The 26,160-nt window shown below is 38.8% G+C and overlaps 1 long non-coding RNA gene across 1 annotated transcript; it reads right to left on the bottom strand.

Moving 5' to 3' along the window:
* Positions 1-22,822: 22,822 nt before the first annotated feature.
* On the bottom strand, positions 22,823-23,920 carry LOC120443395. Its single transcript, XR_005615411.1, has 4 exons — positions 23,737-23,920; positions 23,484-23,543; positions 23,297-23,387; positions 22,823-23,131 (listed from the first exon to the last, which is right to left on the bottom strand). It is a non-coding gene; the product is annotated as an uncharacterized LOC120443395 (long non-coding RNA).
* Between the last annotated feature and the right edge of the window lie 2,240 nt (positions 23,921-26,160).

Below are 26,160 nucleotides of genomic sequence, written 5' to 3'. Positions count from 1 at the left end.
CTGGACTCCTGAGTTGTCAGCCTCCGGGCCGGCCTCCTGAACTATGTTTTGGGACCCTGTTCATGGACTCCAGTATGTGTGTTTGTGTTTTGGACAATTCGTTTGGATCACTGGAGCTTCTTTTTGTTTGGTTTTGTGGACAGGAAATCGTGTTGTGGATTTCCTGTTTTATTTTGAAGGTCTGTGTTTGTTGTCACTGTGTTCAGCTTGTATCCTCAGGTCGTCTTGTGTATTAGAATCAGCTGTGCTCCCACCTGTATGTCATTACCTGGTCTCCTTGTTTGTGTGTATATATAGTGGGTGTCGGTCTGTGCTCGTCGTCGGCTCGTCTGCGTCCCATGGTGTCCTGTTCGTTAGTCTGCGGCTCTCTGCCTTTCACCCCGTTTCATGATGGTTTCAAGTTTACTCTTTAGTTTTTCCCAGTTTAGGTTTCCTTCAGTAATTTCTCATGCTTCGTTGCCTGTTTTTGCCACTTCCACTTTGTAAATAAACGTCACACACTTCATCAGTCTGCTGCCTGCATTTTGGGTCCTTTTCCTCCAACACCACGCGGCTCGCCCCGGCAGCCGTGACACGTATCACGTATGGAAACCCTGTGCTTTTGCTCTCAAACGTGCACCGACATGCATGGGTGCTCAAACTTAAAATTATGCATCTAAGGCCCTGAAGAGAGTTCGGTCTTCCTCAAGCTGGGTGATATGTGTTAAACATGTGACAGAACACAGCATAGGGCAGGACAGCAGTTTGTTCAGTGACCTTTTTTCAAATTTCACAGAGTCTGTCACAGTTCAACACAACCTCAGGGACGGAGATACTATCTAGCATTAAATGCACAGACGTAAACACACATATGTGGCCGTGTCCTCACAGACCAAGCCAAAGAAGCAAACAAACAAATAAAAAACCCCAGAAAGACACAAATTCAACAACATAAAGATGAATACTAACACACCTCTGCAGTGCTTCACTGTGTGTGATAATATGAGTTTAAAGGGGGAAGTGGTGCTGAATAGCTGAAATAAAAAGTGCTTCACAGGCTGACAAAACTGATTTAGTGGCATGGCTCGATTTCATTGCTTCTTTTTCCCCCAGTATATTTTTATTGGAAAAGAATAAAGTACAAAAAGAGCAGTTCCTGTGAGAATTTCGGTTTTTATTGATCCCTGTTCTCCATTTCCATTCCCAGCCAGCACACCAGCAGGCAGTACATGGAACTAATACAGCGGATATTTATGTGTAGCCCACACTGAACATAGAACTATCATGCATATTACACTAAGACAAGGATGCAAAATATTTTTTGCAAACAAGAATCCCTGAGCACAAAAAGACCCAGCCAACCCTGCAAAAAGCAAAAAAGCAAAAAAACAACCCCCCCCCCCCAAAACATAATTAAAAATACAGGACAGGTACAAAAGGCTTTGATGTCAGGAATTGATGGTTCAGTGGATTTATTATGGTCAGTTTCAGTTTTTAGAGAAAACTCTGTAAGCCTTCTGCTAGTGTAAAAAAAAAATCACAAGATCAGCCTCCATCTAGTCTGCTTTAGTCAGTCATGCTCGATTAAGCTAGTTTTTACATTTCAATATCTGGTTCCTTTAATTGGCGTCTAGTTGTGAAAGTAAAATTCATTTCCACTACTTTTAGCTGTAGCTTACAGTAATACACTTTTTTTTGGAAAAACTAAGACTAAAGAATCATTTTGACCACAAATAACCTGTGTGATGGGTTATCTGTACTGACAAGGGATTGTCATCAACCAAGTAATCCACTGCACTCATGGTGTCACAGCTTTCCTCATCTAAAGATCATGCATCACATTTTAACTAACAAGCTTTGCTACTACAAACAAATGATCTACCCCGACAAGTGCTCTTAGGGTGCTACAATATTAATGCACAGCTGCAGATTAAAGGAAGCAAACAGGTGTTTTCATTATGCATTTATTCAAGAGACTCGCTTGATTAAAGCTCAGTAACAATGTGGTGGTTTTTCAAAAGTAAAATTCCAAATATTTTGGATCTCTTTCTCTTTACAGATTGCAGTTATATTAATACAGAGTAAATAAGTAAATGCTGGCTCAAGGAAATCTCCTGAGATGGAATAAATACATCCAGTTAATGAAAAATGCACTTACTTTGCTTTAACCCTTAGACTATGTTCCTGTTTCATGCCCTGACAGTGTGCTCCAGATCAAAATTGAGCTGGGCCTAGAATTCCCCCAAGATGTGTCTATACCAAATTCTGAACTACAGCCATATTTAAACTGTCTAACTAGCCTATTTGGCATTAATAAATTGGTGGTTAAAACTTAATTAATGCTTCAGAGAACAGGGAGAGTGGTTTTTTAATGTTTTACAACACTTATTTTAGAGAAACACATCTACAGTGTCAAACTGAAACAAATACCTGAATTTGAAATATCTATTGAGATGATCTAAAATATATCCTGTCTACTTTGCTTTCCCATCTCTGGGTCTAATAAAGCTTAACTCATCTTATCTTATTATAAAATACATCATATCAATCAAATCCTTTTTTTGTGATGTAGGACACATGCATCAACCTGGCAATAAAATCCACGCAACTCCACTGTTAGGATTCAAAACCAGTACTAAACAAGGTTTTGTTTGCTGCTTGTTGTCTTACATTTGTCATGTGATTAGGATGAGTCAGTGTGTGTTTGACTCCAGAGAGTTAATTAATACTCAAAACATGAAACATAAAAAAATACTTATTGTCTAGTGTGTGTTCAAAGCAGTGGCAGGAAACCTTGCATGTGTGCGACTTGCATGTGTTTCCCACACTGACTGAAATGGCAGCTCAGGTGCATTTATGACTCCCTGGCCAATCTTTTGATTGTTGTTTGAGTCTCAGTTAGCTCACAATGAATGAATTCTAATTTGTTTAATTTTAGATTAGTTCGTTACACTGCAAATGCAGATACCCCTCTTTTATCTATTTTACAATAATTGCTAATTTCGAATCACCAGGTAAACTAACATGCATGTCTGAAGAACATGGGGGGAAACCTGGAGTACCTGGAGAAAACCCACCCAGGTGTGGGGAGAACATGCAAACTCCACCTATAAAAGACCTTTTTGATTTGTAGCAGGAACCATGAACTACTATTACAGATCTTGTGCCTATGTCATGGCACACTCTGGCTTCTGCTCCTTTTGCTCACCATCCCTGACCACTCTTATGCTGTTTTACTATCAGTTATGAAATTTCACCATCATCCTTCAACGATCAGCTGGTGCCTGTCTCTGCAGCAACTTGGGTAAATGTGATGATCATCAAATTTCAGGCTAAAGAATGACATTAAGAACATTTGTACTGCTGTCAAATATCAAAATAGGTTAAAGAATTCAATTCAAAAGTAGATAAATACAGGTAACAACATAGAAAACTTGATTTTTTTATTCTTAATATCAAATATTACATTTTGTTTCATGTTTTTCTTCAGTGCCCGACCTTGTATGGTGACCAAATATTTGAAAATACGTTTTTTGCCCTAATTAGCACATGGACATGCTAACCCACTAAACTAGTGTCCTATAGACTTTCAGTAATGCTGTATCCCCACAACTAAATTCCTCACATGTAGGTAGCTCCATTATAAAGGATGATCTGGTTATTACATGCAAACTTTCCACTAATTTCCCAAATTAGAAGAAGAGAAAAAGTATTCTGTGTGCATTCTGCATGACATGCTAAGAAAGCACTCCAGAGGATGGAGGCCCAAGAAAAGAAGCATTTTAAAGGGTTTCCACCAACACCTTTGAAGTTAGTCTGTAGCTCCCAGGGAGGACGTGACAGAGGGCTAAACGAATGATATCCTTAATGGAAAAAGACCCCTGAAGCCCTCTAAACCTCCTTGATCCGATGAGAGGACACAAAGAACGTGTGTGGCAGATAAAACCCTGCACCTTTATAGACGTCTCCCTCCCCATCACTTTGCATTCAGATTAGTCTCTTCAAAGGGGCTAATTCAAACACTACAAACGCAAATATGTCTGAACACAGCTCCCCGCAGGCATTGTCACTTTCAGAGGGAGAACTTATTTGAGGTGCAGTGTGGAAGACAAGCGGGTAGTTGGTGCCAGAAATGGCTTTAAAACAACAGTAAAGGGCCTAGGTTGGCAAAATGTCACATATTAAATTGAAGATATAATTGCTTGTGAGCGCTCTGATGTGTTATGAGGGGGGAATAAGTGGTCAGTATAATAAATGACTGACAGACAAGGGCTGACAGTCTGCTGTCAGTCGTTGTTATTATTTATCAGGATTTAGAGCTGCGGGAGTTTGTGAACAGGTCTAAAAATCAGCTGAAAATCCGGGGAGTAGTGACCCAGTTCAACCCGCCTTACCTTTCATGCACCTGGTTTAATGCATCAGATCTCTGACCTGTCATGATGTGTTATGATAGGTTTAAGATGGCTCTAATGGGTTCTTGCATTAATTATGAAAATTACTCTATCATTCTGCAGCTCTCAGTGAAGAGCAGCTACTCAGATATCAGGGCATTAGCAGGAGGATGTACAGTGTGAGATGAGGACTAAAGAGGTGGGGGTGGGGGTGGGGGGACGTGGGGGTGTCATCTCACAGTGCTTTCAGTGTTGGTAGAATTTCACCATAAGTAGCTATCAGCTTCTCTCACCTCTCGCTCCTTTAGCCCTGAAGAGGTTTGCAGCATTTATTTCAGTTCATTATGAAAATGTCTATTTATTGGCTTCAGACCAACTCAAGCGATAACTCTGTTGCTGCCTCGCTTCAAACAACACTGGAATTTCTTTTGCTTCTGAAAAGTAATCAGATTCCCCTATTTCAGAGACATTCAGAAACCAATCACGTTTAATTCAGCCTGTCTAACCTACAAAGTGAACCTTTTGTGATGGTTATTGAATGTTTTTGAATTGCCCTGTGAAACACAATAGTGTTCGACTAATGGCCTCTTTCACACAGTAATAAGTAGGCAGCTGATGAGCAGAACACAATTACCGAAACGACAAGTTGCATTGATTACCGTAGTTAATAGCAAGTTTACTTAGGGCTTCATAATTGTTGATTTTCACACATCACAAAAATGAAAAAGGAATGAAGTGAGAAGCCTTTGTGTGCTATGCCTGAATGTGAATAAAAAAAACATGATTGAAATGAAAAATGTGATTATAAGCAGAATTCAGAGTTGATTGATTTGGTGGCTTTGTGTTCAGAAATCATAATTTAAATGTCAGGGGTTGAATGCTACTCGGCAGTTTAGTGTCACTTCAAAAAAGTATCCTTGAGCGCGAGAGACAATCAGAATGCTCACTCAGTGACTGTACGTCTGCATGCTAGAAAGACGCCCTGTCAACATTGTTAAGGACAAAGTGTAAAATTTAAAGCATTGTTCATTTTGTCATATTTATGCATATATACACAAATCAGACACAACATTATGACAAGCTGCCTAATATTGTATTGGTGATGCTCGATTGGATTGAGATCTGGGGAATTTTGGAGGCCAAGTCAACACCTCAAAATTTTTGTTGTGCTCCTCAAACAATTCCTGAACCATTTTCACCTTTTTCGCTTTGTGGCAGGGCACGTTATCCTGCTGAAAGAGGGCCCCAATGCTACACAGTGTACACCCTTTCATGGAAACAGTGTACACGGTCTGTAGCAATGCTTGGGTAGGTGGAAAGTGTCAAAGTAACATCCGCATAGACGACAGGACCCAAGGAGAAGAAAGAAAAGGTCGGCTCATAACCTGAAGCATATCACATTATCTGTCAAATATGATGGTATGATTAGAAATAATTCCTATATTTAAAAATATGTTAGTTTGTCCCCTTCTGAAAATGAGAGACTACCTGCGGTACATCCGACTTCCACTGGATTTAAATGGGACATTGGGGTGTTCAGAGGTCAGGTGAACACCTTGGGCTCTTTCCCTTTTCCTCAAAACATTCCTGAGCATTGCACTGTGACAGAGCGGACTGTCCTGCCTTGGGGGCACAAGCACTGCTCTGTGACAGCATGCACTGTCTTGTCCTGTGCCCCCCAAGGCAACATAACGAACCCTGTATTGCCCCAAGGGAGACTTGCACATCAGCAATATATTGATGGCAAGTAAACATTGGCAAGAATACCAAGACTCAAGGTTTTCAGTAACAGAACATTGCACTGCAACAGGTTAATCATTGTAAATCACTTCACTTGTCAGTGGTTTAACTGTGGCTTGAGTATCTTTAGTCCATGTAGAATCACATACACTCTCGTTGAAATTCCTACATGAATTCTGTGGTTGTGAATCCAGTCTTCACTGTTATGGGCTTTTAATGCCAGGCTATGAATGATGAATTAGTGCAGTCTCATGCATAAGACAGTTTTTGAGTATGTTTTATGTCACAAACCTTTGAAGAACTCTTTACGCTCTGTTAGCGAGCAGGCTTTATAAGTAGTAGTGACTCTGTCTAGGTGGCTTCACACTTTCACATTCAAAGCCAGGATATCAAATAACTGTGTCACCACTCCCACTTCTCTCACCGTCTGTCAGTGTCTGTCTCTCCATGACTCGCTCCTTCGCTTAAATCTCTTTCATGGCACCTTCTGTCCTTTTACTGTGGAACTGCTCAGCAGATCTGTTCTAATTACACCGAACGATCCAGCTATACCACATATTAGTGTGTGTATATGTGTTTGTGTGTATGAGTGAATTAAGGTTTTGACTGTGGTTCATTAAATCCTGTGAATCTTCAGAAGAGGATCTGGTTATCATGCTGTGTGCGTGTGTTTGTGTGGCTCATCCTGGCCATGTGTGGCTGTGGATTAGACTCAGGGGGTCGAACTTTGATCATGGGGTTCAGAGCAGTGCAGAGTGGCACACACAGAGGGGAGGAGAGAAGAGGGGTGAAGGAGGAGAACAGAGTCGACAAAAATATCTTCAAGTGTGTGGCACAGTGCTTGCCCTCTCTCTCTTTACATGCTATCCCCTCTTCTTCCTTTTCCCCTCTCTTCAAATTGATTCATTATTTGCATTTGAAGCAACAAATTCAGAAGCAGAGACAGGAAGGTCAGACTGGTGAACAGCCGAGAGCATCCTCGCTTACGACACAGGGCTGGCCACAGACTTTTATTATCAAAACACATCAGCTTCCCCTTTAAAGACTTGTATTTAGCCAACACTCATCTGGTCCTACACCTTAGCTTGTTAAATGAGCAATTAAAGAAACATTCAGCAGGCAAAAGTTCACTGCTCAAGTCGGTCTGAAGGTTCATTTGCTAATTAGCTACTGGCCTCTAGCACATTTAACAGCATACCTGTATTGCTGGTGTGGTTCTTGGTATTCCTTCGCACTGTTAACAACCCACCATCTGTACACGGTTGGGGTATTTGGTGTGAGCTACAAAGCTGGTTTGTTTACTTCTTTTGCACCTTTCCCTGCTGGAGCTCAACTAGCCATCTGCTGTCAGTCGTGGTGGATATCTTACTATAACACACAACATCTTTGTCTGTGCGTTTGTTTGTCTGCAAACCTCGACCAACACAAGTTGAGCAGCCAAACTTAGCACACAGGCACATCTAAGGCCCCTGAAGCTTTTTATCTGTATCGGCTATTAGGACATCAGCATGTTGCCTAGTAACAACCCACCAAGAGGAACCACAATGACAAGATCTTTAGCACATAAGAAACATATAAGAAACATGTAGCAGCCTTTTTTTGTGTGGCTTTTCTCAATTATACAAGCTCACCAGCACCATTAATAGTAATATGTACTTACATTACATACATTATATTAACGTATTATTACTATGTACTGTATTACTATAGGGTTTTTACCATATAATTAGGCAACTGTTGCTGTAATTTAGTGCTATAGAAATAAAATTGAAATGAACTGAATTGAATAATTAAGCAATAAAAATTCCAGATAGGAAGCTGATAAGGTCAAACTATTATTTTTTAATCTATTCCTTTTATTAAAATTTAAGCACATCTATAATACACACATTATCAGTTCAGGTTCCCATCCTATTGTACAGCTCTTATCAATGTTTCTGCTTAAGTGACAAGAAGAGGACAATAGAAATTGTAAGGTGTGCTCATCTAAATCTTCATATTATTCTGTTTAGTCCACAAACCTCTAAGTTTATACTGACTAGAATAATTTAAGTGAAATTGTTGTTAAAGCATTATTTCATGCAGTCGTCAATGATCTGTTGTCTTGTTTTTTTTTTAAATCATACAACTCTTTAAGTTTTGTGCAATGGTTTATTTATGAAATGTATTCTACAAACATTTTTGTTGAGTTGCGCCTTTTGTGCTTTACTGTGTGTATATGTTGTCAGGATACCTTTCTTATTTTGCTGTTATGTAGTTTAAAGACATTTCTAGGTAGAGGTACTCCAAAGCAGCTTAAAAATGCCCCAAGGAAGGCTGAAGTATGTGGCATCAATTCATGCTGGTCAAATAAAGGGAAAATAAATCAAATACAGTGTTCCTGTGGAGAAAAGGGCAATTGTGATATTTTGTCACACTTGTAACTGATAGATTTACCTAGAAAGCAAAGATGAGGGCATGTTCCCTGGGCTACACTCAGTTTTGGGCTTTTACGGCCCTTATTCAACAAGACAGTACAGAGAAGAAGACAGAGAAAGGAATTAGGGAGAGAGAGGATGAATGACACGCAGCGAACGGCTGCATGCAAAAAGGATGTCGGCTGCAGTACATTTGGGGCATGCTTTACCAGATGAACTGCAGGGGTAGCCCATTTAATAAGACTATTTTTTATATGGCTGTATAAAGCCAACTCACTGTTTTACACTCAGATACAACACTCCAGGCTATACTCTCCAGACTGCCTAGCGCAAATGCAGTCTTAGGTCTTTACCAATAAAAAAGGCTAGATTTTGCCCCGTTTTGTGTGATTTTACCATTTTTTATCCATTCTTCTGGATTTTGTTGGTGCTTTTTGTTATTTCAGGTATATCAAACAACAAAAAGCCATTTGTACTGATAAGACACCCATAATTTACACATTTATATAAATGTTTGCATGCAGCTGTATATTTGAGGAAACTTTTTTTGCAAATACATGTATCAGTATTTTTAGTCAGTTCAGAGACTTACAGCCAGCTAACAGATCCCACTAAAAAATAGAGGCAAGTGTATATGAGCTGATTACTTCTAAATGTAGTTATTAATGCAGTTTTTTGTTATCTGACCTCAGCGTCTTACAAAGAGAGAGTGACATGTGCTCTAGAAATTGTACAGCCCCTTGAGGAAAAGAGTTTTATTTACTTGAGTTTAGCAAATAAAAATAAACAGTCTTGACTTTTCTGGGTCTAATGCTGCATATGTCTTCTTTATTTTTAGTGACAAACCTTTGTACTCCAAAGCTGCTCATTCGTTGATCATACACATAACATAATTTAACAGACAGGTTAAAAAAAACTGTGTCATTCGAGTTTCATTCATTGCCGTCACTGTTACTATGATTGTTTATGTGTTTTCCTCCATCTGCAAAGTAGTGGCCCACTGTTAGCATCAAAAGAGCAGTTTTTGGCTAGAAGTGGGAAAAAAATGCTTCCCCGCACCAAAGCAACCATAGCTTTGCTTTTAAAAAATTTGGATCACCTCCACATTCGTACTTGAATCGAAGCGTTCAGCTCCTTCCCTCCCCCAGCGTACAGAGATGTGATGAGACAGTAAATATGGATGAGCTTCTTGCTTTCTCTCACAGTTTCTGGGGATTTGTGTTGAGCATTGGGCCCCTGGAGCGCTCTGGCAGCCAATCTTTTCGTGAATCTTCTGTTCGCTGTTCAATTATTCAGTCCGGTTCCACGCTGGAGACAGAAACAACAGGCCGAGAGGCTGGAGACAGGGATGCTGGGGTGAAGCCACCAGCTCACTGTAAATCACTTGATGTGGCTTGTTTGGGTTTTTCAAGCAGCGGTGAAATTGCAGGTGAAAGTTCAAGGAAGCATGGCAATATTTAGGTTGGAGTTTCATGTGGCAGGGAAAAGTGCCCTCTCTGGCTTCTTTCTCTGACTCTATGCTTCTCCTTAAAGGTAATGTGATGGGAAACATGGGGGCCCTGAGAGCTTCATGCATAGTAATGTTGTGACTAAACGCAGCACTCATATGACAGGTGCTATTTATGTTAGCAAGGACTAATAACTTCTTCACAGGCTTAGTTTCTCTGCTGTTCCGAGCACACAAAGTCCTCCCGTTCTTGAATTGCATCCAGGATTGTAATTCTGCCAGAGAAGTGGGTCTATATTTCTCCTTCACACTCATGGCTCATGTTCACAACGCTGGTGATGTGATTCCACCCATTTGCTCATGCATACACGCAGGCTGGTTCTTTTTTATGCAAACACGCACAATGTGTCAGCCTCACTCAGCAGGAAGTTTTTCCACATGAGGTTTCATTTCAGGGAGGGAGAGAGGTGATGTTGCAGAGAGAGATGAGGCCACGGCACAAAGCAGCAGGAGGGAAATGAAGATTAATTAAATCTCCGGGGTTTCCAGGAAGTTTTTTGGGCACAGACGGAAATCTGAACGCACCCCCCATCTGGGAAGTGACTCTGATGTCAGAAAAAGATGGACGAGGCCACTACCATGGGTTTTTAAACCTACATGAATACACACAGTTTTTCCTCATTAGATTTCTTGCAGCAGACGGCTTTATTGAATCACATGTTTGTATATGACTTAACTATAGACAGGGAGGCACAGAAAGGTAGCTATAAAGACACCTACTAGATAAAGGCTATTTAATAATGCCAGTATGATGAGAAACAGAATGGTAAATGGCCTGTATTTGTATAGCACTTCACTTAGTCCCTATGGACCCCAAAGCGCTTTACACTACATTCAGTCATCCACCCATTGGTGATGGCAAGCTACATTGTAGCCACAGCTGCCCTTGGGCGCACTGACAGAGGCGAGGTTGCCGGACACTGGCGCCACCGGGCCCTCTGACCACCACCAGAAGGCAACGGGTGAAGTGTCTTGCCCAAGGACACAACGACCAAGACTGTTGGGGCCGGGGCTCGAACTGGCAACCTTCCGATTACAAGACGAACTGCCAACTCTTGAGCCACGATCGCCCCTACATGAATGGCTACATGAAAAAAAGGACACATTTTCAGGCTTTTGCCCTCTGTCAAGCAGTCTGTTTGTCATGATTTTTTTCAAGCCCTCAAACCCTGATCAATGACACCAGCAGAGCTGTACCGGTGGTTTCCTTACGATTGCATTACAGCCAGGTCTATTGCCTCATTGCAGAGCCTCACATTCGATTACTTTCTTCTAAACATATCTGAATAGTAAGCAGAAGAACTGATGGTCTTTCCGTCACCCTCCATCCTCATTCTCTTCCACCTCTTTTGATCTGTTCCTCTCCATCTTTCTGTCTTTCTCTCCAACTCCAGCTGAGTCTCCCTCTCTCTCTGTCAAATATGAGATTGACAGCTGTGAGCTTTCACATAATTGCGTCATAATTTTCCGCCTTCACGCTTTCAGTTACTAAGCCTATAAATACTATAGATGCGCATTTATCTATCTGCTGGCTTGTTTCACTCAGTCTCTCAATCTGTGGCTTAAACGAGCTGTGTATGACTTCACTGTGCACTGTTATCGCCTCACTTGGATGTTTGACCAACACAGTGCAGAAGGATGTGGGTTTAAAGCTTACTTTTACATTTCACATTTATCATCAGAGGGATTCCTGTGTTCAGCAGTTAAATATTTGATATATAACTTAATTGCATATGTATGAGTCTTGGAGTTTTCAGCACAGAAGAAAGAGTAAATGTACTTTTAACGTGGACTTTTTTGTGGCAATAACACTGATTTAAAAAATTGGAGCAAATTTAAATGTAACAAAGTTAAATCAGTAATATTAAAAGTGAAATCAAGCCTTTATCTGTACATGAATATTTTGAATTAATCTCCATTTAAATCAGACAACTCACATTTGAGATGATTCAATAAAGCAGCAGAATGCAGTTTGAGCTTGGAGTCTAATCTCCGAGCTCATCACAAATATAATTAGGTCCATAAATTCTTGGACATTGAAAAAAAAAATAGTAATGTTTCTGTACACCACCACAGCGGATTTTAAATAAAACAGTCAAGATGTGATTAAAGTGCTTTAATTCAACAAGTTTAACAAAAGTACTTAGGTAACTCATTTTATATGTAAATCCCCCATTTTTAGAGGTTCAAAATTAATTGGACAAACCAAAATAATTGTACACAGGACTCTTTTTAATACCTGGATGAAAATACTTTGCAGTTAATCACTGTCTGAAGTCTAGAACCGATGGATATTTCTGTTTATGAAAGAGTCTACAGCACCTCCGAGACTGCGTTAGGTGTTTTTCTTCAAGAAGGAAATAATTCTGTGATCATTCCCTTTTGTTTAGTTCCCTTCACCAATTCGCACCAGATGTTGATAACAGCCCATCCAATCCACACATGCAAAGAAATCAAACCATCAAACCACAAGCTTACTGAAATACTTCATACAAAACCTTTCTTGGTGATGAGAGCTTCAAGACACCTCCTGTATAGACACATGCACATGCATTACTCAGGTGTGATTTTGGAGCATTCTTCCACACAAACAATCTTTAAATCCTGAAAGTTTTGTCCATAGATTTTCAGTTGGTTTCAGGTCAGATGATTGGCTGGGCCATTCTAGCAGCTTTATTTTCTTTCTCTGAAACCAACTGAGAGTTTCCTTGGCTGTGTGTTTGGGATCATTTTCTTCCTGAAATGTCCACTCTAGTTTTATCTTCATAACCCTGGTAGATAACAGCAGGTTTTTATCAATTATGTGAAGTGTGCCAGTGGTATCCCGACTCAAAACTTCACTGTTGGAGGGTGTTTTTGGGGTGATATGCAATGCCTTTTGACCTCCAAACATGGAATGTATTATGGCATCCAAAGAGTTCAGTTTTGGTCTCATCTGACCACACTATAATCTCCCAGTATTTCACAGGCTTGTCTATTTGTTGTTCAGCAAACCTTAAATGTGCTTCAACGTGTCATTTCTTCAGTAAGAGAGTCTTGCGTGGTGAGTGTGCATACAGGCCACTGTATATTGTTTTAATTGAAACAACTGTACCTTTCTGATTTTCTGATCTGAGTTGCCTGAGATGTCATTTTATTTGAAAAGGTGATTGTTTACAGCACTTATACTAATGAGAGTAGTGGGATTACTTTTCAAACTAGATCCCAGGAAATTTTTAAAAACTGAGTATGTTTCAAGTAGATTAAACACTTAAATGTGTCAGTAATAAGCAAATCACACACTCTGGAAATGACTTGAAATATGCTAAAACTAATTTGATTTACATGCAAATTTTCTTGCAACTTTTGAAAAACAATGATTTTGACTTTGTCCTTGTGAACGCTGCGTAGGTGACCTTGCAGCATGTTCTGGTCATTGCCTCTGGCTTGTCCCAGTGGACAGAGCTGCCATGCTGCTGGACTTTTTCTTTCTTTTTTTTTGCTTTTGGATTCATCCTCCACTCATCATCAGCAGAACAGAGAGGCTGTTAAATGTGATGGCCCCGCTGTTTCCCCTTTAACTCAGTTCCATCAGATCCAATGTGACATGCACGGTGCTGCTACGCAAGATCTGAACTGGCTTCTCACTTCACAACAATCTGCAGTGCCTCGTCACAGGGCAAATGCTGCTATCTCCTCTAGCACTGCCACGACACACACATAAACTCATAAAGACCCAGATAACCTCCTCACCCAACACACACAAGGAGCAATTCATAGCGCAAGTGTGATTCATCCTTTGGTGTCTGTCAGTTTGGTCCGTGGACTCATCTATTGTCTCGCTGTCTCCTGAACCACCTTTGACACTCCTATGTTCGCCGTCCCATCTCTCTGGACTCTCCGATTTTAAATCTGTCAGACTAAATTAATACTAAAATGCGTCATGTGTCAAAACTGTCACATCTGGATTGGAGATTTGAGTTTGGCTTTCAAAATAAGATTATTATTCATGAGCTTGTGGGAGTATTATATATATTTTTTCCTCTATCTTATTTTGTTTTCCAGTCTTTAACATGTTTTTCTTTCAACCTGAGGCTGAGGTTTCTACATTGTAAGTCTGATCACTAGAACACGCTCCTTTGACATCCAACAATTTTTATGACAATTTAATAGCGTGCACGTGATTCAGCTACATCCATTAAAATAATATAACCTGTATGCTGAGCGAGACATTAGCAGTTAGACAAATGAAAACAAATAATTGAGCCAGTTTGCTTCTGACAGGCCTGTATCGTATACCTCTGGTAATGAAAAGACATTAAGTACAAGGACTGTTTTGGGAGTTTGAGTGGATATCTGTAGGCACTAAAACTAACCAGCACACATTTTACCAATCATATGTACATTTATTGCCCTGGTCACAGCTAATGAGGTATTTAAAATGCTTTTGCATTAACTTTTAATGCATATTAGTGTTTTACTTAAACAAATAAGCCATAATTAACATTGCAATGCGCCTTTTGCTATTAAACTCCTGTAGGCTAATAGTGAAACCCTGTCAATATGACACATAAGAAAAAGCACAGGTGTTAGAGTAATAACAGCAATCCAGTCCATTTAAATGCCTGACTAAAAGCCATGATGGCGAGCGAGCAAGAAAAATACCACAGCTCTGAACACGACAAATTCAGCGTTTATTTATGTCAGTAATTACATGAATCCTCCATCCTTGCTGTGAATGTTTAGTACGTGGTTTGCAGGTCAAGTTTTCTGTTGTGAAAAAGGGTCTGTATGGCTGCAATGTCATAATTAAAGTTTAATACACTGTGGAGCTCTTTAGACCTCACAAGCCGTTGTCGATAATAGTAGTAATATTGCAAGATAATTAAATACACTGTGCAATGTATTCGTTTCTTTAGAAACCACACACACTATTACACCCACAATTTGTTGGACAAAGACACAACACTTCTTATATTCTTGCCCCTGTATGGCATATATAAATAAAAAAATTGGATTAACTGTTTCCTTTGCTTTTCAGTGCTCAAAATAAGCTTCAACTAATAATCAGCCTCAGCCTGCAACAGTACTTTGTTTCAGGTGTGACTGTTATGTTCCCAAGTAGTCCAGGGGATATGTGGAGGAAACAAGTAGCCTAAGACTGAAAAGAGAACAAGCCATGGCCACCAGGGCCATAACTACTGAAACTTGTGAGTCAAAAATTTGTGTTATTAATATAATTAAGAAGAGACAAAAACACCTGGAAATTTTTGAGTTATTAGGTCAAAATTTTGAGATAACACAAAATTTTTCACTTATGGACAGTTAACAAAAAAAAAAAAAAAAAAAAAAAAAAAAAAAAAATATATATATATATATATATATATATATATATATATATATATATATATAATGGGACACTTCCATAATTAACAGTGGCTCTGAATGCATACATTCATAAAGCATTACATATTAATTCAACTTGTCATGGAGAACCACTGCAGTGTTACGCATGCCACAATGCACTTTCCATTTGAAAAACTGCAATCTCACAAGGTGTCAAAGTTAAAAAAACAAACAAACTACTAATTATACGGTCTATGTTATTTATAGAGGCTTTGGGCTAAACCCCAAAGAGCTTATTCTCATTTACTCCAATGAGAATAAGCCCTCAGATCAATGAGCAGCCTCTCTTGAGACCTCGAGTTGTTTAATTCACAAAAAGAGATTATTTTTATTTATTGATTTTTATTAAAAGCTTATATCGTTAATCCAGAAATGCGTGTAAATTTCTCGAGTTAATGCATTATGCTTGTGTAATATCTAGCCACCACCTACTACATGGATTTATTATAGTCTTAATAAATAAAAGTGAGAAATAAAAAACCGAACAATGATGGGAAAGGTGACAGCGATGGTGACAGTGCATATTTGAGAACACAGGTGAAAGGTGGGAGTAAATTTAACGGTAACTGAGCCTCTGGAGCTGACAGTGTTTCATGGTAACGTTAGCTGACTGGCTGCGAAACAAACTGAACAAGCAGCTTGTTTCAGGTAAGACAGCTCCTTCTGTTATGGTGTATTAATGTTTCTAGCTGGTTTTAATGAGCACATCAAATGTCTGTTTGTGTCTGTGATCAGTGCTCTCCTAGTTGGTAGTCTGTGTAGAATTTGCAGGTGTCAGTGTGATCCAGGTGTGACAGGCAGCTATCAGACAGATGCATTTGGATGGAAAGCCAGGTATTTTGTTGTGAAAGTTGCCAACAGATGGCCTGGAAATTGATGGATAAAGCCTGCTCTGATGTTCCCCTGTAGCTGAATTCATTAATTTAATCCTGCATTAATAAATGTATCAGCAAAGCTTTTGTAATATACAATATGCTCATATAACAATGCTGCAGATGTATTTAGTTATTAGGTGTCTGATATGGGCATTGAATTCCATCTGTATATTACTGTGAGTTGTTATAAGAAGGTATTATTCTGTGGTTGACTGCAACTTCCTTGCATACTAAACAGATGCTGAGACAACAGAAACACCAGAGATTATGTGGTTTGTTAAGTTTCAACTTGAATATTGTTCATTCTTTTATATCTAGTCACCCCATTAACACACAGAGAGTGGGTTAGTTTATAATTTTGATGATACAGTAATAATCCAGCAAGTGAATACAATCAATGGAGCTGAAATATAAGATTTTGTGCAGAATAACCTCATATTATCGTATCCGCAGTCTGATTTCCAGGTGACTTAATGAATAGATGTCAATTGCTGGTATCTTTTTAGCCTCCAATAAAAATGAGCCCCAAGCTGTCAGTGATTCAGCCAAATGTTAAACGGTTTTCCATCCTCTTTTGGCAGCAGTTTAAACATTTCAGTTCTCAGGACTTTTTCACATTAATAACTGTAGGAGGGGGGTGACTGTCAAAAACCGCACTGAGAATATATTAGGTAGGAACCAGAATTTTCATGATTTAAATCCATGAATATTAATGCTCGCGGTGGGAATTATTTATGATGATATACACAGTATATTTGTATGAGTGTGTTTTCATTATGCTGCAGTACAGTTAGACCAGAGGAAAATATGTTTCAGGTGACCCGTGACATGCATTTTCAGTAGGTAGATTGAGGAGGACACTAAAATATTCTAGTACAAGTTGACATCCCAAACAAATTTTCTGCAGTATTGATTAACCTCAAGGATGTTAGCAGCCTTGGCATTTTTTTTTTTACCAGTCAAGGCTAAAAAAAAAAATTCTTTACTTGAACTATGATGTTTCACATGTGCACTGCAGTCTCAAACTTTTTAATTTTTAACCCTTCCCCTAAAAAGGTGCATATGACACTACAAACACTCAGTGCAGTTCAATCAGAAGCTGCCAGCTGGGGCTGTGCAACATTATAGCATCCACAATAATACTGGTAAAAATGTTTATGTAATAAAACTTCATATAAATGAACAAAGTTAAGCGGATTAAAATGCTTTAAAATCAAGTGATTTATTGAACTTTGTTTATCAGTGTGAATTTTGACAGAAAATTTAGTTTTAGTCATAAATTATTTAAGTTTTAGCCAATTAAATAAAAGATTATAGTAGACTAAATGTAAAAAAGTTCATTTAGTTGACTAAAGTATAAAAGTGTTAAGGTTTTGGTTTACAAAGCGTCTTATTTTCCTTGACATTAAGTGTGAAATGTGTCCAATATGTCAACTGTTCCTCCCAGTCGCTGACATTTTGTCACATTTTCATGAAAAAGAGGAGCGTGAGAGTTAGCTGAACATGTCGCACGCAGATCTGAGGGTTGTGCATCTGAGGGTACTGCTCAAGGAGATCATTTCTGATTGGATCGACTTGTCCCAGTTTTTTTTCACACAACTGAATTAGCTCTGATTAGATCTCATCTCTCCAGAATATTTTCATCTCCTCTTGTATCCTGTGGCAGGGCGTGGTCTGCGGTGCCGTGCAGGGAAGGCGGATGCACCTGGACAGCCTCCACAATCATGTCCCACCGACTTAAATATTGTACTGGGTCCTGTGGTTGTGGTTGTTGCAGCCCGTTGTGAGTTCACAGCAACCGTGTGTTGGAAAAGTGGTTAATAAAGATGCTGCAAAGCATGAACATGTCACCGGGTCTGGCGTGGTCATTCACATATCCATTTCATTTCATCATAATTTTTTATCCTCATCCAGTAGTTTTTATTTAGTTATCGTCTTGTTTTTGGCAGAAAAAAATTCTTGGTTATCAAAATTAACACTGGATGATATGACATGTTTGATAAGATGATTATTCATTATTCATTTTTATTAACAACACTCTTCAAGGCTGCTGAGGATGCACCCACTCCAGATATAACCACCCCCGCTGGGAGTTTCTTGAAGACCAGAGGGGTACAGCCTCTGAGCTACAGTCTTCCCTACACTCATTTAACCTAGACAGTGTGGAGGATCTGCTGGACTGCTGGAGGGAACACCAGAGACTCTACCCACGACTTTCAAAACTGGCATAAAAAGTACTTGTGTGTTCCAGCTACAAGTTCCCTGTGAGAGTGAGTTTTAGCACTGGGGGAAATGTGGCGACCTGCCTTTTCGTCCCTCGAGTGGGAAAATATCGACAGGCTGATGTTTCTTTCCAAAAACCTGTAAACACCGAGGCAGTAAGCCTTTCCTGTACAATCCTGTCTTGAATTCTTATTTGGTTGCATTTTAATGTTGTTTCATGCAGCACGCCTCTTTCTTTAAGCTTCTCCACCTCTCGCCTGTCTGCATTTACCGCATCAAGTAATAAAGCATAAGTTCCCTCAAAGCTATTTTTAAAACTGTAGTCTCCACTTAATAGCCATCCTTGCTGATCTCCTTCCATACTTTCGAGCAGCTCCTAAAAGAGTCCGGGAAATAATTTATTCCCTTGCAAGTGGGTCACTAAGCAGACGGGGAAGGTGAAATATTGAGATGCATTAAATCATTGGTAGCTTAAAGGTGGGATGTTTTGAGCTTAACAGAAGTGTCTGAGTACATCGGCCTGTCTGTGTGTGTATCTGTGTGTGTAGGGTTGAGGTGGTGTTACACTCTCTAGGTCTTTAATAAGTTAGGGCCACTGGAGCCCATGGTTTAATTAAGAGTTGGAGACAGATTTAGGCCTCGGCAGCACCACGCTGGTCTTCTCCTTGGACACACATGCACACTAAAGAAACAGGGGTGTCCTTGGATGTTTTATGAATTACATTCAAACCCTTGAAATAAGATGGACAGCACCAAGAGAAGAGGCACATCCTGGAAAAAGGGTAAAAAAAGGATGAACTTAGTGGAGAAACAAGACGCAATGTTCAGAATAACCGAGGGGACTGATAGACGTGAGAATGACTTGCACAAGAAGACGGTAGTTTTTAAAATCACATCAGAAATCTTCTGTATTCAAGGATTTCTACAGCAAGCCTATTCAGCTCTGGCTGTTTATGAAAGCATGGTGGAAAGGTGAGGGGAAAACAGGCCTGTCGGAGCCGATAAACTGTACACCACGATTATTTATCTCAGCTGCAGGTGGAGCCTTGAGATGTGAAATATACAATTTTAGAATAACAAGACAAAGTTTTTTTCCCCTTCCTCTCTGTCTGAATAATAATACTTTATCTCCAAGTCGGAGACTTCGGATGTGTTTTTCTGCTGTTTTTTTCTCCACCTATGAGTTTTTTTTAAAGCATAAAAAGTGTATATCAAAGAGAGAACATAGAAGAAACTGCACAGCAAAGACTTTATGATAAAGCTGAAATAAAAACTGCACGTAGCCCCTTTATTCTAGCATGCAGTTAAAATTCAGGTGTTGGGCATCAGGGTTGATTTTTTTTAAATGTTGCTTTTTATTTTCCCGCACTGTTGAAAATGTTGTTTTCAATGTTTAAATCATGCCCCATCCAAAATGACCGTCTTCACACTGCATATAAAGTAGCTTAATAAGTTAGTGCAGCACTTTCTTTCTAAAGCCTTCTGTCACACACACGCTCTCCAATGCACGATGAGTTATGCGTTGTCAAAAACTTCCATAAAAGTCAGCAGTTTTTGCCGCTTCAGAATCACAAGAATTCATTTTGGCCCTAAAAACAAATCTTTACATCATATTTTTATTACTTTTGACTGAGCGTGTTGCTGCGGTGAGATGTTTGTTTAGGGTTTCTTCAGTCAGCGCAGAGATCATCTTCTTCAGGCAAACTGGCAAAAGAGAAAAAAACATCAGAAAATTTAGTACCTCTTTTATTTCCTGTATACACAAACAAAACTTCAAGGAGAGTGATACTCCTGCAGTGAAAGAGCTGTTCTGTACTGGCTGTGGTGACATGAATGTATTGTCAATAGAATATTGAATTAAATATTAAGGTTTTTGTTATTCAAACGTTACTTACTTCCAGTTACTGAATTTTTCATTTACTGATTAACTAGAAAACTCACAGTCATGCATCAGGCATGACTGAAAATAATGTTGTTTAGAGCCCGAGTAGGTTGTGTCTTGTGATTGCATGGATGAACTTTAGGAGTAAACTAGGACACTGACAGAGGCTTTGGGACCATTGTAAGGTTATGACTTTGACCCAGTGTTCATCTCTTTCAAAGTTTTTCTGTAAGAAACATGGGATGTTGTAGCTTGAATGATTTATAAAAGAAGGCTCAGGTTGATAGTGATTTATTCAGAGGAACCAGATGACATAGGAGTTACAGCTGGTGATAAACTCTCTCAGTGACGTCCAAGGGAAAGTGAGCAGTCAGGTGAATGAGACAATCCAGAATCTGAGTGGGGAGAAGAAAATCAATGAGCAGGGAAAAGGTTGCTCAGAAATAACCAAACGTTTGTCTGACCAGTCGTCACTGAAATAGGTGTAATGATCTGGTGAAGGCTGGAGGCCAAGCTGGTGGTTTTATGGGCAGGAAGATGATGAGGAAAGTGGAAACAGGTGTGCCCATGGGCCCTCAGAGGACATGGGAGAGAAATAGAAAGACAAGTTGGCCAGAAGCTTTAACAGCTGATTAGATGATGGTGGACCAACAATCTGACCAAGTGGCAGAAACAGCAGAGGAAGCACTTGTTCTGCTAACATAAATAAACATTTTTCAAAGTTATGAACGCGAAGGATGGTATGCAAACATTGAATACTAGCTAAAAATTTACGTTAACATTAACTTAAGAGAAGCCTGCGCAGAAAGAAAGAGACGAGAATGATGTTGATGGCAAAAAGATGGGTATTTACCCAAAGTGTGATGGTCAACTGCAGATCAGTATTGGAAGAAACTGTGAACAACTACCAACAAAATGTGCTGGGTAGGTCAGAATGTTTACTGGGACAGAATGACTTCCTTTAGTGTGGACCTTAAGCAATTCAGAGTTCTGCAAAGAAAAAACACCAAACATATACACTGTAAAAAAAAAACTGTCAAATTTACGGTAAAATACCGGCAGCTGTGGTAGCCAGGAATATACCGTGAAAAAAATGTGGAATCTGTAAAAGACAATACGGTATACTGGTTTTGTAACCCTAAATTTTAAGGTAGACAACGTATTATTTTACCAAAATCATGATAGAAAAAAACAAATATATTTGTCAATTATACAGCAATTTAATGTAAAAAATGCAACTTTCCATAGCTTTTTACGGATATTTGCAGTAAAAAAAAAGGTTATGATATAATAATATTTACAGTAATTTGTTGTTAATTTAACAGTAATAGGATAGACCCTATTATTGTAAATAACTGTAAAAATAACAGAAATATGTTAAACCTTATTAAAACCTTTGACAGTAAAAACACAGTGAAATTGTATAACAAATTACAGCATTTTATTTTGACCAGATACATTTTACGGTAAATTCCTGGCTACCACAGCTGCGGTATTTTACCGCTAAAAATACAGTACAATATGAGGAACATAAATGGTTTACCGTACATTTTACATTTGCAACCGCTAAATATAGAAAAACCTAAAGATGCTCATATATAGCCAAGGTAGTGAATATTACTGATAAACAATGAGAAAATTTGACATACTATTTGAAAACAGACTAAACATATCATTTTCTCTATTCCTACAAAACAGCATAGATCTTGAGAATACAGCATGTGTCCATATATATGGCTGGTAATCCATAGAGGAATGAATAAACATGAAACAAAATATTACCTGCCCTGACCTATCAACAGTAATGAGTCACTGGGTCCTGCCTTGGTGAAGGAAAGGACTCAGTGGAGTTTCTAATGCGCATGGTGTCGAAGATACAAGCTCTGCAGGAGTACTTCAATGTCCATCAGGAGTTCACTTTGGACTGGCAGGATCCCTCTGCAGCAAAAATGGACAAAGTTTGATCAGTGCTTGAGCAAAATGCACAGAAATGAACAAAACGTGCTGCCAAAAACAGATCTAATGATAAATGATTTCTTAAGTGTAAAATATACAGTTCTTAAAGGATAGCTATTGTCAAAATGCAACCTGGGCTGTTTTTTTTTTTACTGTAAACGAGACAAACATATATCTAAAAGCATAATTACGACAAACAAGCCGCTTTTTGAGATTGACCGTGATTTTGTTTTGTGGTCAATAGCCAGTGAATGGGAATACTAGGGGGCGGTGCATAAATTTGAGCGCATCAAAATCGATACAGTAAAAAAAAAAAAACAGCCCAGGTTGCGTTTTGGCAATAGTTATCCTTTAAATCTACTTATGTAAAAGTGATACATAGACAACGCAGCCCTAATCAGAATCATAATTTGTTGGAAAACGTATTTAAGTTTTCTATTGATTTATCATAGAACTTGAAGTTAATGGCTGAATGCATGGTGATGAGACCTATCATTCAATCTACATTTTATAGCGTATGAAACTGCTCACCTGGACATGAACCTGAGCTCGGCTGATTAAGATTAGTGTCTCCTGTCCATCTTTCTTTAGCAAAACTTGAATAATACCACTGCTTACCTCTTATTGAATCTTTGGGTGCAGACTTAATTGAACAGCCTCGTATAAACAGGCAGGGTGTGATGTTTAGGGAAACCAAAGAATACAGGCGCCATCATTTCTGCCAGAAGACTCATGGGGTGCAACGAAGCTTTCATTGTGGACTGGCTAGATACCTTCTGCATTCAGAAAGAAAACAAGAAGGGCATACACCATAAACAATAATAACTGACAAAAATAATGAGACAAGAAATTAAAGTAACAAAATAAGTGCAAATCAAGTTTCCCTGTGTTGCAGTGTAGCTGAATGTTTTCAACAATTTGATTTACGGTAAAACACATACCAAATATTTCCAGCCAAGGTTTGTTTCAATCTTCAGCATGTTTTTCCTGCCATTGTCTTGAAACTGTTTCATCTGTCCCTCTCATTTGATGCTGTTTACAAAAACAAAACAGCAATATTGTAAAGGGAAAAAGGAAAAAATGAATTTAAAAAAAAAAAAAAAAAAAGATTATGACCTGAAATCTCACCATTTCCTGAGAGTCACAGGTCCTTTGAGTATCCTTATGGTTTCTGCTCAAATTCAGTGTCTGAAAAGGGCAGGAACAAAACAAACCTTTTTAATCATAATAAAGACAAAATAAGATTTAGAGACAGACAACAAAAAGAAATGTGTAAAATATCTTCTTGAATCTGTTTACTCCCTCAAAGATATCATGACCTAGACATGGTGGCAAGCCTGGCATACAAACGTTGAAGTATTTCAGTGAACTGAACACTGACCTGAACTTCACTCCTTCGACGTCTGGTGTATTGTCAATCTGGAGGCGATCAACAGCAGAGTTGTAGTTCTCTTTGGTACGTTCTGGTCCACACAGATTTGGGTCAGCACCCTGAAATTCAGATTTCGTTATCAGGCAGTACCTGCAGAAGTACTTTGAAGAACTAAAGTTTTCAGTGAAGCCACCAATATAGTGAGAACCCAGATTATCACCAGCAATGCAAAACAAAGTTCCTTTGACTCTAGTTTCATCTGATGCAACAATCCCACTGTCCTCCAATTCTTTCAAGTCTGCCAGTAATTCAGAGAACACATTAGCATGACCAAACTCTTTAAAATCTTTCTCCCTGCACAGTAAGACAAGAGACATGTGATCTGTGTCTGAGCGTACATGAAGTGGCAAGTTTGCCACTGATGCATATACAAATAATACCTTGTGTTTTGTCCTTGCAGAGCCTAAAGGGTTAACGACTTCAAAGGCATCCTGGTAGAGTACTAGCTTGAGACATGATGGGTTTTGACCAAAAAAAAAATCACGTAGCCCCTTGATGACTGAACTACCTTACCAAGGAAATTACAGGTTAACATAACTCCATGTATTTTGGTAATTCCTCTCCTAGCGAATTAAGCACGCCAAACACAGAAACTAATCCAGAGCAATGCTTCCCTCGTGACACTAATGCTAACTCAACTCACAAATGCTAACTAAATTCACAACCTCACTCATAAAAACGAACTGCTAAAATTATCTATAAGCGCTGGGCTGGTGGATTTTTATAACAGAGATAACTCGAAGTTGCATGTACTCACCTCACCTCTCGAACTAATTGTAAGCTGCCAGGATGTCTACAAATTCGAAGATGCTGTGGTCCAAGCAGCAATAAATGGCGCTAATATACGAGTTCAAAACTGTGTCCGTTAGCGAAGCCAACTTGAGTCTCCTGCATGAAAAAAAAGAGCGGTTGGCACACAGCTCAGCAGCGCGCCGCGCTATTGGTCATTTTCAGGTGACGTCATCCCGCAATGTAATGTCGCTCTTTGTTTCTTTAGGAGGAGATTCGAATTTGATCAGAAGTCACGTCTGCAGACCGCTGCAGCCACGTCTTGCCTTGCTTCCCCTTTTTTGGTGAAATGGTTCGCTCATACTGCACAATGTTGCTACCAGAATTTTTTCTCTGCAATTCGAACGTAAAACGTCTGTACACAGTTTACCAGCAGTTTAGCTACCAATCAACAGCGATCACACAAACTCAAAATTTAAGGCGGACCCACTTAAGGTGGTCTGATAATATGGCGTGAAACACAACAACATAAAGTTGTTTTAAAATAATAATTAAAAAGATTATTGAAATCAATTTTATTCACAACCATGAACTTTATTTTTAACATCTTCTTTTGCTGTTGATTTTTTTTTATCAGAAGGTTAACAATGATATACTGCAGGCCTAACTTTTAATCTGTATATCAGTATCTGAATTTTAAAATAAAAAAAAATACTATCAATTTTATTGTCTTTCACTGCTGATATTTGCTTTTTTTTTTTTTTTTTTTAAATGGTATTTACTGGTTGTATTATTACGGTGGACCCTATTTTTAACATCTTGCTTCTGTAAAATGAATGTTTTTGTTTGCTTAAAATCTACAGCTTTATACTGTGAATTCCAATGTGCACAACCCCAAAAGATGTAGTTTTACTCAAATAATACCGTAAAATCTAAGTTTTTCAGACATTTTCAACATTACAATATTTAATTGTAAAATGTATGCATATTTATTTGTTTTCACAGACAATATTTATAATTTCAACATTTTATTACAGTAAAAAACAAAGTTTTATCCAGTCTCACAATTAACGGTTATTCAATCTATTTAATACAGTAAAAGGAAGTTTTTGGTTTTACGCTCCATTACCGTTGGAATTTGACGGTGTTTTGCTGTATATTTTACTGACTTTTGTTACAGTGTATTACACTAAAGGAAAATAACGAAAAAGCACAATATTGCATCTTTTAAACCGCAATCATCTTGACATTTAATCAATGAACGGACTTTAGGTTGGCAGCTTTTTGATTACTTTTCAAAGTCAAACGTAAATGGCTGTCAGGATAAAGAAAAAACAAACAAAAAAGAGATGGCTCGGTGTCCTTGTGCACGACACAGACAGGACATGACCCCAATCGATGCCCAGCAGACTGTTCACAGCCTGGGAGATTTACGAGTTGGACTTTCTCATCTAAAACTCTCCAGACCTGCTAAGCAATGGAGGCTTTCACTCAGGGCTACCTTTAAAAAAAAAGAAAAAAAAAGAAAAATTATTTCTGCAAAGTTGTTCAATCAGTGGTACCGAGTGCAAATTTGACTTTGCTGATGAGGCTCCGCTGCCTTCACTCGCTGAGTTCATCCCTCATCCTCATTTCTCATCACAT

This window comes from Oreochromis aureus, linkage group 13, assembly GCF_013358895.1.
Source record: "Oreochromis aureus strain Israel breed Guangdong linkage group 13, ZZ_aureus, whole genome shotgun sequence".
Lineage (NCBI taxonomy): Eukaryota > Metazoa > Chordata > Actinopteri > Cichliformes > Cichlidae > Oreochromis > Oreochromis aureus.
This window is presented reverse-complemented; position numbering and strand designations above follow the sequence as displayed.